Source organism: Silene latifolia, chromosome 9 (genome assembly GCF_048544455.1).
Source record: "Silene latifolia isolate original U9 population chromosome 9, ASM4854445v1, whole genome shotgun sequence".
In the NCBI taxonomy this organism is placed as follows: Eukaryota; Viridiplantae; Streptophyta; class Magnoliopsida; order Caryophyllales; family Caryophyllaceae; genus Silene; species Silene latifolia.
Genome location: NC_133534.1, coordinates 140,259,289 through 140,277,896, shown reverse-complemented (window position 1 = coordinate 140,277,896; position 18,608 = coordinate 140,259,289).

Sequence of the window (18,608 nt, the reverse complement as noted above, 5' to 3'; positions counted from 1 at the left end):
GGTAAAATATTTTGGTACAAGTAATTATGAATTACTAAGTCGATTTTGTATATGACGTATTTTTATTAATGCGTTGATTTTTAATATGTTAAAAATACATAACAATTTTACATGACATGTGACATGTGACAAATTGACAAATTGACAAAGATAAAATGGAATCCATTTTATCTTAAAATGGACCGAAATAATGGGGTGATATTAGGAAAATATTATGTTGATTAATTAAGTGGAAAACATAATCATTCTTCCTAAACCTAGCCATGCATACATAGTGCCTCTTGTGAAGAACACCTTGCTCATGCATTGGCCCTCATAACCCCTCCCTCTACCCGGTTTTATTAAGAGAAAACCATGGGTTTTTCTCTACAATTTCTACCTTATACACTACTTGAATACTAGTGCATTATTCATTCATTAAACCATCTAAAATAAGAGTTTTAGAGAGATAAAAATTCTTCATCTTTCTCCCTTTCTCTTAACCGAAAATTAAGAGACCAATATAATATTTTGGGTCAATTTTTATTTAAATTAATATTGTTCTAGTATCAATAATATTAATTTTATTAAGTGGTTACCTTGGGTATTATTCCTTGGGAGGGATTCTATACTTGAATCCTTTTTGTTCATCCATTTTAGGAAGCTCAAGAACAAGTGAGTAGGAGAACTCACTTGTGCCCAATAATCCAAAATATCCAATGTAAGAATGATGATTTCTTCCTTATTCTTATTTATTGTTTGCATGCATAAGATCAACATTTAATTTTATGACGAAATTAATTTGAAACATATATGAATATGTTTAGTAATGAGATATAGATTTCCAACACATATCAACGCACCGCAACTACACTATTACATGACATGATGCATAAAGAAGTTGAGGTATACGTAGATGATATGATTGTCAAGTCCAAAGATAGAGAGGGGCACATTGCGAACCTTCGCAAATTCTTCTCAAGGCTACGAAAGTACAACATGAGACTCAATCCACAGAAATGTGCATTCGGGGTAACATCCGGCAAACTCATGGGATATGTCATTAGCCAACGAGGGATAGAAATAGACCCTTCCAAGATCAAAGCTCTAATCGAAATGCCGCAACTGAAGGAAATGTAGATTCATATACATATTTAACATACTCATATATGTCTAATTAATTTGTCATAAATTAAAACGGATCTTATGCATGCAAACAATAATAAAAGAGAAGAGAAATAATGTCCTTACATTCAATATTTCGGCTATTAGGGCACAAAAGAGATCACCTTTCTCTTTTGTTCTTGAGCTTATTCCAATGGAAGAACAAAGATCTAAGAGCAAGATCTCTCCCTAAGCTTAATACCCAAGGCTTTCTCTTAATCTAATTAATATTATTGGATCTAGAATAATATTAATCTTATTGAAAAATTGAACCAAAAAGATTTGGTTTTTAGTCTCTAAAAACCGGTTTAGAGGAGAGGGATTTTTAGAGGTTTTTATCTTTCTAAAAATATTTTTGAAGTAAGTATGAATGAATATGTTACAACTAGCATGTAGTGTATATCCAAAAATAAAAACAAAACTCTTTTCTTTTCTTTTGGTGAACCGTGAAAGAGGGTAGGAGAGGAGAAGAGAAAGACCCAATGCATGCCTTAGTTTGCCTTCACAAGGTGAATAGGGTTGCATGGCTACTCTCCTATTATAATCATCATGTTTTCCACTAAATGTAAACACAATATTAATTCTAATCCTCTTACATTATTTCGGCACTTTCACATAATATGGAGTCCATATTATTTTTGTCAATTGTCTATATGTTACATGTCACATGTCACATATATTTGTTATGTAATTTTTAACATATTAAAAATTCAACGTATTAATAAAAATACGTCACATACAAAAATTGACTTAGTAATGTCATAATTACTTGTGCCAAAATATTTTACCAATTTATAAATCACAACGGATTGTATTTATAATAATTCATTCAAATCCAATTGTTTCTTTAAACAATAATTTCATCCGAGTAATGATACAATTCAATTACTCAGACCGTATCTCATTTAATCACATTTCAATTTGATACGTAAATTTTACTTCCAAAATCGTCCGTCAATTTTCAAGTAATTTAATTAACTCGCAACATTATACGATTAATTAAATAATCAATTAAGAGTATTGCCCTTTAGGTATGACCTAGGGGGTCAACTGATCACCACCGTCACACGACAGTAATGTCAAACTCTAGTCAGCCAATCATTACCGATATATGTTGACCAGTTGACAGTAACAATATTACTTCCCAATTGTATTCTTAAAATGAGATTTAATAATGATATTTAAATCATGTGATCGCACTATTGTTGAGGACACATTTCCCAACAATCTCCCACTTGTCCTCGACAAGTGTGCGTCACCAATTCTCTTGTCTTATTACTATCTCCCACTCAATGCAAGGTGTCTTTCAGGTCGTACTTGCAAGTGATCATATCGAGAGTGGTTTCCTCGATCCGGAGAATAAGCGATTGACCGGATTTATCCACTCGGATACCTTCCGAGCGTGGCCACGCATTTACAGTTCATTACTCCTCGAGTGGCCCTGAGATATTGTTTTAACCCTGACAAGGGGATGGACAATTCCTATCGCACTCATTCCCTTCGACTAGCCACAGCCATCATAACCCAAAATATGCCCATTTGACCCCATTTACGAAGGTCGTAGTAACACAAATCAAAGTTAATCAAACCGAGCCATCTTAGGTGAATAGTCTTTAGTCAAAAGAATCGACTCATTAGAATACTATAGCAGCTCTCGCCACGACCAGGCTATATAAATTTTGCCAGAACTCTATAAGCGGTCATTAGGCCCGACAAAACGTTCCTAACGATCCGCCTATGTGATCGACTAGCCATCTCACATGATTGTATGGCACTTGAACTTGCCATCAATCGCATCACACTCTAGTCACTTCGAGACGTCACCTCATACAAGTGACTATGGGCGAATACAATGTTAATCCGTGTTCACTTTAACGGGGTTCAATTGTCTCCACAACCCGTTTGGATGTAACAAAGTATAATAAAAAAGTTTTAAAATAAAACTCGAACGACAAATGCGATTATCACACATGAATAGTCAATGCTCGATTACTATTTCATGTTCTATAATCTAATTTGATCTTGTACGTAGTTGTTCATTTCAATTCAATTGAAATGACATGACTCATCATGTTTAGCCTTTGAGAAGGCTTTGGTTAGTAGGTTTTATCAATTTCTTGTACCTTACTCAACCTTACTACATATTCATTTTCCTTTGTAATGTATACATTTGCATCACAAAACTGTCTGAGTACGTGTCGAGATCCAATCAAGACATAGGCCCTCTTAGCCTAAAATAGCTCCCACTGTTTTCTCAGTGTGCGGGACTCATCCTCTTGCACATCTCATGATCGCAAGTGTACTCAATATCCGTTATAAATATCTCTCATTGTTCTTTATTTCCTAGAACGATTCTAGAAAATCTACTTCTTTATTAACATTGCCACAATGGTATCTTAACCATCCTAGTGTGTTTTGATTATAGTTTTGTCGGAAACCATGCGCAATCTCAATTGTCAATTGTCACTTGTGTAACACTCTTACACAATATTGCATCATAAACACTTTGCATCATAGCCTTAATGCTTCTGGAAGCACTTAAGGGTAATCTTTATAGCTCACTTGGTAAAGATTACTTAAATTCGATTTTGAAAAACAATTCATCATACTCAAAGTATATGAAGTGTTCTACATCATTTTCTATTTAATTGATTTGACAGCGGAAGCAAATGGATCAATCAAATATGTTCAATTTAATTGAACTAGTCATGAATCTTATCAACATAAGACTTCTTATTGACGCTAATATCACGTGGATTTATCTTCATAAATCCGGATATTCAAGATGTATAATAATACTCCAAGAGTCTTAAATCATTCTCAATGATCAATATGTCATCCACATATCGGACTATTTAAAACTTGCGTAACTCCCACTAAACTCCATGTATAAACACAACTTCTCAACTTATCGAGAAAAGTTTTATCACATGATCAAAACGTTGACTCCAACTCATTGATGTCCTACTTAAGATCCTCTCTTAAGTCTCACATTATCTTAGGATTGCAAGAATCTATAAAACTCATGACATGTATTGAATACATTCCTTCTATTGAAGAAGTGGGTTTTAGATTCACTCGCTTTGTATTTCATAACCTCATAATGAAACACAATCCCTAAGAAGATCCAAATAGACTTAAGCATTTCAATTAGTGCAAAACCCTTTGCAACCAATCTTACATTGAAATATCTCTTTATTAGTGCAAAAACCCTTTGTCACTAATCAAGCCTTTTATTTCGGATTCTCATGGCTCTAAGCCTTGTATTGAGTTGTGACTTGAACACTCTTATGTAAGTCATATGTTCATTACTTTCCTGAAGTAATCAACTTGAATCAAACAATTTCTTTGTAAGTTATAAGCTCTTTACTTTCTTAAAAGTAGCATGAATTCATCAAAAAATTAACAAGTGACGAATTTAACCTCCTGGGTTTTAAAGAAACAACACCTTACACAAAACGTCTCATGTACCAAGAAAGACCAGTTTGTGGCTCTTGAATAATTTCTCCCACTCTGTCTTCTAGAAATAAACTTGTATTTTAGCAAGACAGCTTCACGAGCCGCAAACCCGTCGTACTCGTGAGAATTAAAAAGGGAAAAATGAGCATATGTTTCTTGTGAAAACTTACAAACATGGTACCCTTACCATTTCATATCTCATATGATTCGTTTTAGTGGAAAAATAATTTAGACAAAAATGATAAAATCCCCAAAAGGATCAAGTAACTCAAAGTAACTTGATCGAAGTCCAAACCTTATCGAATAGCGTTTGAATTCTTATCCAATCATACATTATCCCATAATGCGTGCTAAGAGAGATTAACTTGTGATACTATATCACATTTGCTTTGGCTTATATCAAAGTCTTCACTTTGATAATCCCATCACGACTAAATCGTGATTCCTTGAACTTTTGAACTTCTTCAAAAATTTCCCTATTTACCTTATTAAGTGAACACACTAGTGTCAACTTAAATCGTTGGTAAAAGAAAATGATCAACCTATTTTGGATCAATGATTTACAACCTCGATCTCCTTTTCAACCAAAAGGCACGAGACATCTTGTTTTGAATACAAGATACGCATATACCATTAACAATCTAATGGTTTCAAGAGTACTCGATAACTCTTTGCGTTCATCATTCCAAAATTTAAGGTTTAATCTTGGGTTACCAATTTGAATCTTATATCATCTACATGATATATCATTCTAGTTTGGTTTAGAATATAATCACCTTGATGATGGGCTAGCCATACATCAAATCATGGTGTATAGGGTCACAAAAGTGAAAACCTCTTTTGTATCTTAACAAGTTTATATTCTTATTTAGAGTTTATGCACTTAATAGTCATAATTAAGTACAACTTTAAATCCAAAACTAGATTGAGTACACAATTACTCTATCTCTCGACATTATTGTTGCTAGTCGTCATATTCTAATCATCTTATGTATCAAGTACAACGATGTAAACCACCACCGGTTTCTAATATTGACGAAGTAGTACTAGCAAAATTTATGTTTAATCAAATAAACATTTAAAGAAGAAGGTCCCATTTAGATGTCCCACAACTAACTTGTTGATTCTTCAATAATTTGGGGTAGTTTCCTTTCTCGTGTCCAACATTTAAGACAATGGAAACTATATCGGTCGGGATTGATAGGTTTAGCATCGTCATTCTCAACAACTTTACCTTTAACATTACCTTGTATCAATTCCTTTTACTTCTTGCACCTCGTCCTCATCTTAACAGTTTAAGAGAATGCTCCCACTTATTTCAATGAGTCTTTGCTTTGAGAAGCAAAATTGAATTCACGAAGATCACTCTTCACTTGTTCGTTTTAGTCTTAAAACTTTCATTGAAGTGGTTGCGTTATTTTGGTCAATTACGAATTGAAAATCTAATCACCAAAATAATTTATCGTTTCAAGGTACTTAATTCAATTAAGTATATGAATAACAATCCATTGCAAGTAGATGTGTTAGTCAAGAATCAAAAACCTGTTTGATAATGAATAACTTTAATCTATACTCTTTACAAGAGATCTTTAGCAATGGTTCATTTGAGGTTTTTAGAAGCAAATTCATATTTGTCTTTAGTTACGATGTTTTAATGGAGATTTGAATCAAAAACGAAATGATATCGTATATGAATTGTGGTAAAGAAATAGAACAATATGATAACGGAATAGTGGAAAACAAAACATTCATCGTTATATTAATACTTGTAAACAAGTATAGCATTTACATAGTGACCTCTACCCAACTATGATAAATGATTCCAAGATCCAAATTCATATTAACTTGGGCACGGGGTAGCCGATGAAACCCTTATCAATATAACTCGGTGGATTAACTCTTTAATCGATTCTACTTTTAGAACTCTCGGTCGATAAAATTACTCTAATATTTATCTATAGCCCAAAACACATCAACAAGGGCACGGGGTAGCCGATGAAACCCTTATCAATTACTTTTGTTGAGTTCAATCCAAATTTCGAATAAATGTGTCCATTATCCAAACCCACATTAACTTAGGCACGGGGTAGCCGATGAAACCCTCATCAACATGAATTCGGTGGATTAACATTTATCACCCACTTCCCCTACGTAACAAGGTTTGTACCCGGGGTAGCCGAGTGCACTCCCTCGCGAAATAGGTTTTCATGGTTTCTACTATTTGGTAAGGCTATGTCTCAATTGATTGTTTTAGCGAGAGGTCATGTCAATTTATTATCTATCACTTATAAGTGAACTAAAGCGGTGAACTACGATAATTCTAATTGACACGGTCGATAAACTCGATAAAAAGACAATGCATGTTTTAGTTATGGCGATTTAGCGATGCATGCGACATAAAATAAAATGCAAGCATAAAAATAAATAAATCCTAGTATGGCCTTTCCTAAAATAGAAAAACTATTACATATTCGGAAACCAACTCCATTGGTCCCTTGAACTTCGGTTGTGGCACGCATCTCGAGGTAACACCGTCTTTATGTATCGTCATTCTTGAAGAAATCCGTCTTTTGGAACTCCGGAATGAATAAAATTACATAATAAATTACATAATTTCCTATTATACATTTGTAACTAAAATAAAATAAATCTATTAAATTACAAAACGGTGATACGAGATCACAATAAAAATTACAACCGAATCGATATTCCCATACATTTCGGGAAATACCAATTAAAATCTAAGGCCATACTAAGTAAAATTACATAATTCAAAATTACATAAATTAAAAATTATGACAATCATAAAGAAAAATGCAGCATTATAATATGTATGAACATGCTCAATTTTTATGCTAAATCGCCTTTTAATTAGCCAATATCGTATATTACTCGGTTTTTACGGATTTGCGTGATTTCAACATTTTTTAATCACAAAAATACATAAACTCATATTTATGCATAAGTTAATTACCCTAACCTCTTAGGACTCAAAATATAGTCTTCACTAATAATTTGACCATAATTAACTTTTATTTACTTAAATTGTTCATAAATGGACAAAAATTACAAAAATAAGCTATTAAACTTCAAATAAATCACAAAAATTTCAAATAAATTTGAAATTTGAAATTTAAATTCATGAACATTCTGGAAAAATTCCATGACACTCATAATGTTCAAAATCTTAGGTTAAAAAATTTCGAAATTTTTCCGGAAAAACAATGTTGCGGTTTATCGATATTTAATAAAATAATCATAAAAACATGGAAAAATTATTTTCATTAATTTTTCAATTTTAGATCTGAAAAATATAATAAAATGCAACATTAGACGTTTTTCCTAAGTCATAGGTTATGTTTTATTAATTTTCAACTAATAATGTCACTATTTATGCCATTTTCCTTCAAAAATTCATAAATCATGCTAAAAGACTTCTTTATAGCCAATTATTTTACACACATCTTGTAAAATTGCATGTGACAACATATTAATTTTCTATGACCAGATTCGAAATTTAACTCATATTAACCTATTTTTCTCTTAAATCCGAATTTAATAATGAAAAATTCATTTTTCGAGCATAACTAGTCCAAAAATTATGAAAATTTACAGGTTATCTCAAAATAATATATGTAACAACATATCCAAAAACCAAGTGAAAATTCGAAGTATAGCTAATTTTCGACCAAAAATGACATTTTTACTCATAAAATCACATTTAAATGTCATTATTATTAAATATGAACAATAAAAATCCGAAAAATTAACCAAAAAATCCTAAAACACTTTAGGACCAGAAATATTAACATGCATGTAATTATTTCGTGATATATCATAATAACACAAATTTTACAAGTTTTATTTTGTTATTCATATAACTCGGAAAAACTTTTAACCAATTTGCATGCAAACAACCGTGGCTCTGATACCGATTGAAGGAAATGTAGATTCATATACATATTTAACATACTCATATATGTCTAATTAATTTGTCATAAATTAAAACGGATCTTATGCATGCAAACAATAATAAAAGAGAAGAGAAATAATGTCCTTACATTCAATATTTCGGCTATTAGGGCACAAAAGAGATCACCTTTCTCTTTTGTTCTTGAGCTTATTCCAATGGAAGAACAAAGATCTAAGAGCAAGATCTCTCCCTAAGCTTAATACCCAAGGCTTTCTCTTAATCTAATTAATATTATTGGATCTAGAATAATATTAATCTTATTGAAAAATTGAACCAAAAAGATTTGGTTTTTAGTCTCTAAAAACCGGTTTAGAGGAGAGGGATTTTTAGAGGTTTTTATCTTTCTAAAAATATTTTTGAAGTAAGTATGAATGAATATGTTACAACTAGCATGTAGTGTATATCCAAAAATAAAAACAAAACTCTTTTCTTTTCTTTTGGTGAACCGTGAAAGAGGGTAGGAGAGGAGAAGAGAAAGACCCAATGCATGCCTTAGTTTGCCTTCACAAGGTGAATAGGGTTGCATGGCTACTCTCCTATTATAATCATCATGTTTTCCACTAAATGTAAACACAATATTAATTCTAATCCTCTTACATTATTTCGGCACTTTCACATAATATGGAGTCCATATTATTTTTGTCAATTGTCTATATGTTACATGTCACATGTCACATATATTTGTTATGTAATTTTTAACATATTAAAAATTCAACGTATTAATAAAAATACGTCACATACAAAAATTGACTTAGTAATGTCATAATTACTTGTGCCAAAATATTTTACCAATTTATAAATCACAACGGATTGTATTTATAATAATTCATTCAAATCCAATTGTTTCTTTAAACAATAATTTCATCCGAGTAATGATACAATTCAATTACTCAGACCGTATCTCATTTAATCACATTTCAATTTGATACGTAAATTTTACTTCCAAAATCGTCCGTCAATTTTCAAGTAATTTAATTAACTCGCAACATTATACGATTAATTAAATAATCAATTAAGAGTATTGCCCTTTAGGTATGACCTAGGGGGTCAACTGATCACCACCTTCACACGACAGTAATGTCAAACTCTAGTCAGCCAATCATTACCGATATATGTTGACCAGTTGACAGTAACAATATTACTTCCCAATTGTATTCTTAAAATGAGATTTAATAATGATATTTAAATCATGTGATCGCACTATTGTTGAGGACACATTTCCCAACAGCAACCTCAAACAGAGAAGGAAGTTAGAGGGTTCTTGGGCAAGGTGCAGTACATAAGTCGACTCATATCGAAACTCACCATGATCTGTGAACCTATCTTCAAAAAGCTAAAGAAAACGGATCACACCATGTGGGATGATGACTGTCAAAAGGCATTCAACCGAATCAAGGAGATACTAGCCAAACCACCAGTGCTCATGCCACCCCAATGAGATCAACCTCTTGGTTTATATCTCACAGTAACTGAAACAGCCATGGGTGCCATGCTGGCCCAAACGGTGGGAAAAGAAGAAAGAGCTATCTACTACCTTAGTAAGAAGTTCTTTGAGTATGAGTGCAAGTACACACCACTCGAGAAGATATGCCTCTCTCTTGTGTGGGCAACGAAGAAGCTACGCCATTACATGCTTAGCTACTCCGTCAAAATATACTCCAAAATGGATCCTGTCAAATACCTCTTCGAAAAAACTATTCTCAATGGACGCCTAGCGAGATGGACTTTAATGCTCTCAGAGTTTGATCTCAAGTATGTACCTCTGAAAGTTATAAAAAGACGCGTCGTTGCCGAGTTCTTCGCGGAAAATCCCATCAATGATGCACAAACAATAGACACATGGTCGTTTCCGGATGAGGACATACTCTAAACCGATGTAGACTCCTGGGACCTTTATTTTGATGGAGCATCGAACTTAAGAGGATTTGGAATAGGAGTGTTGCTCATTTCTCCTGAAGGCGAGCATACACCACTCTCTGTCAAACTCGACTTCGAGGTGACAAATAATGCGGCAGAATATGAGGCTTGCCTCATTGGACTACAAGCAGCAGTAGGTTTAGGCATCAAGAATCTTCGGGTACATGGAGATTCATCTTTGATCATCAACCAAATTACGGGATCTTGGAAAATTCGGAGTGAAAGCCTAGCACCGTATCAAGCCAGGATAGACCAAGTTGCCCAATTCTTCGATCAAGTAACGTAACGTACCTACACCTACCTCGAGAAGAGAATCAATTTGCAGATGCTCTTGCAAAACTCGCATCTTTGATTCATATGCCGGATGATATGGTATAAATGCCTTTATGCATCGAACGACGGTCAGAACCAGCTTATGTGCACCAAATTACAGATGAATAAGAAAACCCAGAGGAACCTTGGTTCCAAGCAATTCTGAACTTCAAACTCAATTGTACCTATCCACCTGACATGGACAAAAGGGGACAACGTGCTATACGCTTATTAGCCTCCCAATACGTCCTCATGCAAGGAGAGTTATATAAAAGAACACCTCTTGGTGTAGTCTTGCGTTGCCTTGATCATTCAAAGGCACGGAAAGTGATGGAAGAAGTCCATGATGGAGAATGTGGCCCTCACATGAGAGGACCAATGATGGCAAAGAAAATCACGCGCTCGGGGTATTATTGGACCACAATGGAATCCGATTGCATCAAATATGTCAAACATTGTCATAACTGCCAAATCTTCGGGAATGTGCAACACGTCCCTCCTTCACTACTCTACACCATGACATCTCCTTGGCCATTTTCTGCTTGGGGAATCGACATCATCGAAAATATCACCCCAGGCGGAACAGGAGGTCACTGTTTCATTTTGGTGGCTATCGACTATTTTACCAAATGGGTAGAAGTGGCTTCTTATACTAGTCTCACAGTCAAGAACGTGGCAAAATTCATACAAACGAATATCATCTGTCGATACGGTTGCCCACATGAGATCATCAGTGACAATGGGTCACATTTCCAGGCTGAGGCTGAACAATTGCTAGCCAAGTACAAAATCAAACATCATCATTCCTCGCGGTATAGGCCACAAACTAATGGTGCAGTAGAGGCAGCAAACAAAAATGTTTTCACAATCCTCAAGAAAATGATCGACAATTATCGATATTGGCCAAGTAAGATACCATTTGCCTTATGGGTATATCGCACATCTGTTAGGACGCCCACTGGGGCCACTCCTTTCTATTTGACCTACGGTATGGAATCCATGCAACCAGTCGAGCTCGAAATACCATCCTTGCGTATTCTACTCGAAAGTCAAATCCCAGAAGCTGATTGGAAGAGGGATAGATACGATGAACTCATCCTCCTGGATGAACGAAGATTGCGTGCATTACATAATGTGCAAACATATCAGGCACGTATTAAACGAGCCTTCAACAAAAGGGTTAAGCCAAGAAACATCAAAGAAGGAGACTTAGTTCTCAAATCAGTTAGAGCTCTTTTACCTGTCGATCCACGAGGAAAATTTAAAACCAACTGGGCCGGACCATTTCTAGTCAAGTTCATACTCCCGGGGGTGCGGTTAGAATCACAGACCTAGATGGGAATGAGTTTCCAACCCAACTAACCTCGACCAATTGAAACGTTACTATGCCTAGAATAGGAACAAAAACGCTCCTCGTCTAACACCACGTGTCGCTCCTGTGACACAGAATAAAAAACGGCCCTTGGCCAGCTGAAATAAAACTTACGTCACCTTGCTCTTGCATTTTGACAAATCTTTATCCTCTTATCATCAAAGAAACTGAATTATGCTTTAGGAGTAAGTAAAGCTCATGCTTATTTTCTAAGTTCATTACAAGCTCTTGCTTAGAACAATTATTCTTTTACATTTACTTGAACTACGCGCAAGGGTTTGATTTCTTTTTTTTTTAATGAATACCTAGGCAATCCTTCACAGGATACAACCCACTATTATTTTAAATGTAAATAGAAGGACATTTGCATATGCATTTGGAATTTGACAAGAATAATAAAAGAAAATCACAACGGTTGCATAACCAATTAACCTTTTATTCATTTCTTTCCATAATAATAATAGTATGCAACATAATAAAAATAATGCAAAAATAAATAGTCTAGGATTCTAAAAACCCCACCATTTTCATTACAAACAACAATAATAATAATAATAATAATAATAATAATAATAATAATAATAATAATAATAATAATAATAATAATAATAATAATAATAATAATAATAATAATAATAATAATAAATAATACTAAGACTTAGGCTATTCTTCCGTTTTCCCTTTGCCTTTGTCATTCTTGTCATATTTCCTATCTCGACCACGAGCCGGGCGCTCCTGCGCTATCTCAGATCTAATCACCAGTGGTCTCTCTCGTGGTCTAGCCTTGCCATTCTTATCAACCACATTCTCGACGACAGGAGAGGTCTTCGGTTTCTTCGACGGATGAACAACTCGAAATCCGACTTCTTCCTCTCCCTCGGTCAAGTGCTTCTCTTTCTCCTTCTCTACGTCACGAACCTTGTAGTCAACAGGCTCGCGCTTCCTTAGTCTCTCGCGCTCCTCAGGAGTAGTAGCCTTCCTCCACTGCAAGTAGGAATCTGATACTCATAATGCGCTGACAGAAGAGTTTAGGAACCACATGTTTCTTTGAGCCCATTTGATGGCCCACTCTCTTCGGCTCTCAGTAGTAAGCGTCATTGCAGTCTGAGGAACAGTGTCAACCCTCGGAATCGTCTGCTTCAATCCAACCTGCCTCATCAGCCTCTCGGGGAAGATGCATATCATGAATTTCAAGCCAGGAATGTGCACCGATCGGGTAGGATCCAGAGACGATACTCCAGTAACAGACTTAAGATGCCACCATGGTACAATCCATCTAATCAAGGGTCCATGCTCGTTCTTCAACTTATTCTCCCAGTAGTTGTAAACCCTAGTAAAATCCACCATGTAAATCCTAGTCCTCATTGCAATTGAGCGAGCATGATAAGCAGGAACATTAACTGGGGGCTCGATCAATCGCAGACGCTCCATAAGCCAAACCTACCAAAGCAGGTATTAGTATCCAACACGAAAGAAAAAAAAACGAAAAAAGAAAAAAAAAACAAAAAAGAGAAAAAGAGAAAAAGAGAAAAAAAAACAAAAAAAAGTTGTATTCTTTTACCTGCAAGATGATGGGACTTCCTAAATAAGGAAGGTCGCGGTTGGCTTTCCTGTTATCTAACCCCAATAGGGTCTCTCCTAAACATAGGCAAGCTGGGCTCCTGCGCAGCTCCATCTGCTCAACTAGGCTCAAATAGCGAGGATCACCTCTCATATCCTCATCAACATGCCCTTGAAGGACATAACCATGCAATAGGCAAAACCCAAATGCCCTACGCCTCGCCACATAGGAGATAGAAGGGTCTGCCCTATTTATGAATCGATCGATAAAATCAAGCATTCGGACTCCTTTTGAGGTCACAAGACGATCAACCTCAGCTCTTGTCAATCCAAGCAAATCCCTAAATTTATTCTTATATCCTTGAGAAGTAGAGGGAATAGCAGGCATATGTTCTGGGTCCCAACCACCAATTGCAGCAATTTCTTCAGGAAACGGGCAGATATCACCTCCAGGGAAGGCAAACACGTGGAAGTTTGGGTCCCAGTACTCAAGACAAGCATCCAAGAACGGTTTGACGACCTTAATTAGCTTCAAGCTCAAAATCGATCCAAAGTTGTAGGCACCCATATCGTGTTTCTCCACATTTGAAAATTCGTTGGTCCATTCTTTGAGACGGATTTCTAAAGCATTCATGATGTATGATTAATTAGAGAGTTTTTATGTAATAGACGGAAGAAAGACGGAAGAATTATGTGAATAAAACCTCCATCGACGTCTATATTTATACAAAAAGTTGTTTCCTAAAATCTGTCAGGACGGACACACTGGGAAAAGGGCGCAGCACCTGCTGCGCCTCTTCCTCAACTGTATTTCTGTGATTTTCCGGGTTGGATCTTTCCTAATTCCTTAAAGCATAATTTCCTATTCGTATGGGTTATTATTTATGGTAATTCTGTCCAATTACCGTATTTCGAGTTTCCTAATTCCACGGGCACGTATTTCGAGGCGAGATCGGCATTTTCGTCAATTCAGCACACTTATCCATTTCTATTTAATTTTCTTTTTTGGGGAATCATTTCACTCCCGTTTCATATCACATTTCAAACTTATATGTTTTCATTTTCATTTTTTTTAGGGGGTAACCCTCCCTACCGTCCGGTCATGTTCGGCAATTTTTTTTTTCGAGTCTTTGTCTTGCGCTAATTTAGGCCATGTGTACAAATACGTGTTTTATGTGCAATTTCTATGTAAATGTCGGCATATGACGGCATAAACCGTCATCTACCAAACCTATTCAAAGCTAACCTGCAGGTATAAACAAGACAACCCAGCAGCAAAGGCACTCAGGCCGTCATATATACAACCAAAAAGAAATATATACACCAATCTGGGGGCTCGTGCCCGAAACAAAGTCCGAAAGTCCAAAATAAAGGTCCTAAAAAATGTGCAAAAGTGTATGCAGTGCAATAAAAACAACTGGAAAACAAATGAACTACTGCTGGTCGCCGCCCAACTCGGTAACTCTCGCCTCGAGAGCAGCGATCTCGTATCGCGAACCTCTAGCTCCCTCAGCAGGCGAGCTATCTCCTCTCAGAACTGCGCTAGCTCTCGCTCCAAGTCACGCTCCCTATGCAAATGACAAGAATTGGCTCATGTCAATCATTTCAAACATAAAGAAAGTTAGAAAACGAAGTAAACCGAAGGTTCATACCTGACGTCCTCGACCGCCAGCAAGTGCCTCGACGGCAGTAGCCCTTAGCCGGTTGGCTACCCTCCACAAAGCCACGAACCGAGATAGCGCTACCTGCATTTCAATAGACAAGGATTCTCAATGATTTGACAAAGTTAAACAAATGTATTCTTATACAAAAGCTAATTAAGATGGGGAACTTACCCTCCGAATCAGATGATGCCAATCGTCCAGGCCAGCATCTGTCACCGCCTCGCCGAAGTCGCGAAGCTCGGAGATCGTCGTCATCCCCGCCGCATCAGTATACTCGAGGGTCTCGGGGTACGCTGGGGGCTCGACGCCCGCCGCCTCAACCTCCTGCAAAATTCAAATGGTTTCCATTAATCGATGATCATTCATCTTGTTTTCAAGACAATCGAAAGAAAAATGAAGTACTTACCACGACCGGCCAGTACGCCAACCTCCGGTAGAGGAACGCCGAGTAGTCCTCGCCAGGAAGAAGTAGAGAGTCACCACCGATGTCTGCCAGGTCAGCCTCCCTCTCAGCATCAGAAGCCTCCCTGAACATCGTCCAAGGAGGGTCAATGGGGACTGTGAAGGCATCTCGAGAGCACTGGCGAGTCAAATGCTCGCCCAAGTACCACACCGGACCCATCGACGTCCTCAGTAGCAACCGGCTCGAGCTCCTAGGTCAAAGGACCTCAGTCACAAAAGGAGGGACGCAAGTGTAGTCGGCCCAAGGCCTGGGCACCCACTAAGATAAGCAAACAAGAGGTCATTCTTATGATTAGTTCTAAAAGGAAGCGATGAGAAAGCAAATAAAGGAAAGTGATACTCACGCCACTCAGCTGCAGGGCGTTCACGTCCCGTCGACAGACGTCATGAGAAGAACGCTGACTCTTCTTGCGACACAACACCCAATCCCTCACGACGGGATAGACTCTCTCCCCTGGCTCCGTCCTCTTGGGCGCGAAGCCCGGAAAGTAGGAGTACACCCACGCCTACAAACAAGATAATCAATAACGATCTTTCATGATTCAATAAGAAAAAGAAATGATCTTTCATGATACGAAGTGAAGGTTCATACCTCCAGCAGCAGTCCAGGACCAACAGTGGTAGGAGAAGTCCGCTTCTCCACTAGCTCTGGACGAACCATGGCCCTCATATAGCGAATAAGGACCGCAAAGCCAACAGTGACCCAGTCCTAACGACCTAGGCCACTCATGTCAGAAAGGAAGGGAAGAAGCTTCGTCGACAGCCTCTCTCACTTGTCTCCGAGGTAGAGCGAAGACAAAAACCACCAGAGCCACAGACGAGCTCCCTGCTCCGCAGTACAGGGAGGAGGAGCCGTCTCCCTCCCATCGATCGTCACCACCGTCGGGACCTTGCCAGCAATGTAATCCCTGACGTAGGAACTCGGCACCAACCCGGGAACCGCAGCAGCTTTTGCCGCCAGGTTCCAACCAATCAAGCTCCTAGCCTCAGCCGAGTCCACTCTCATGGCTATCTCCGGCCACACCACAGCCTCGGTCCCACACGGCAAGCCATAAATCATGCCGTAGTCCTCCAACGTGGCCCCAACCTCGCCAAAAGGCATGTGAAAGGTCGAGGTCGTGTCCCAAAACCGATCAAGGAAGGCTCGAATCAGGCAAAGTTTAGCCCGGATCTTCCTTCCTTTGATATCCCTCCACGCTCGTACAAAAGCACCAAACGCTCCCCGCTCGAAGATGGTCTGCTCCTCCGCCGACTGTAATACCCCGTATTTTGATAGTAATTTATGAGAATAATTTACGTAAATTAATAATTGATTAAAGACATTTCTAATAATAACAATAAGACGTTAATTAATTAATAAATTAAGTATCCAAGTCGGGAATTGGGCTTAGCTAATAATTGAGAGCTGGGCCGTGTGCCATTGTTAATTGGACCGAATCTTATTAATTTAGTATGAGTGTGATCGGGATTTATATCGCAAAATTAATAATAATATAATAAGGAAATAATAATATATATACTCAGTATTTGAAATTCCGGCTTCACAGCCATAATTCACCTCAGGAAAGGATGCAGCAGGTGCTGCGCCTCTTCCAAAGGACACAGCTCTGCTACGCCTGTTCCGGGTTGAATTATGCCCCTGAACCTCCGTTGTTGCTTTGACTTAGTTATTAGCTTGCGTATTAATCTACTATTACTCGTATTATCACCGTGAATCCATTCGTTAATTTATTTTCCCTTCTTTTCTAAAACCATCCATTTTAAGTGTATTTTCGACGTAAATCAATTATCCCGTTGTAATTATTGTAATTTTTTTCATCGTATTTGTATTGTATTTCTTTACCATATTGTTTGTATGACCTCACATGCAATTAACCTAAATCTCTACCTCGACATTAATGCATGTTAAATTACATGTTCACTAACTTAGTCTAAATTCACATGCTAGGATTAATTTAATGGATGTTGCATTGCATGCATATAATCGACAACATATCAAGTATGAATAACTTCCCTAATCATTAGTAGAGGCCTCTATCGAGGCGGGCGGGATTAGGTGTTCAATCAAAAGAGCTTCCTAATACGTACCCTCACCCCTTACTCCAGATCTCTGTGAACATACGTGTTCATTGGCATCCACGAGAGTCATTCTAGACATAGAATGCTAAGGGTAACGAGTTCTTGGTGTTCATGTCACTACTTTGTGTCTTGACATGGCATGAGGTATTCGAACGGTTTCCAATTTTCCACAATAAATTGGTGGCGACTCCACAAATGCAAAGCTTGCTCGTTTTCTACCCAAGCGACCCCCGTGGGCCCGCGTCCACACCTTAGCAATTCTGGGGGCAACCTTCAAGACAACCGAGCTGTCCAACATTCCCATCGCACACATGCTGTAACCTTCTATCCAAAAATTAGAGGAAGCGGACAGAGGAGAACTAGAAGACCAGCAAGACGGGACATCAGTGCAATCAACTACGGGCGGCCAGGCGCCTGTACAGCCAGACAATAGATCTGGTGGCCAGACAGCTGCCCAGTCAGACGATCAACCCGCTGGTCAGGCAGATGACTGGGATTGGCGGACACCGTACCTAGATTGGTTGAGACATGGCAAACTGCCAGTTGACAAGAAGGAGATAAAAGGCTTCAAAATGAAAGCCTCCAAATTCATATTAATTGATGACATACTTTTCAGTCAGTCAGCAGCAGGACCTTACCTACGATGCTTGGATAAGCAAGAAGCACA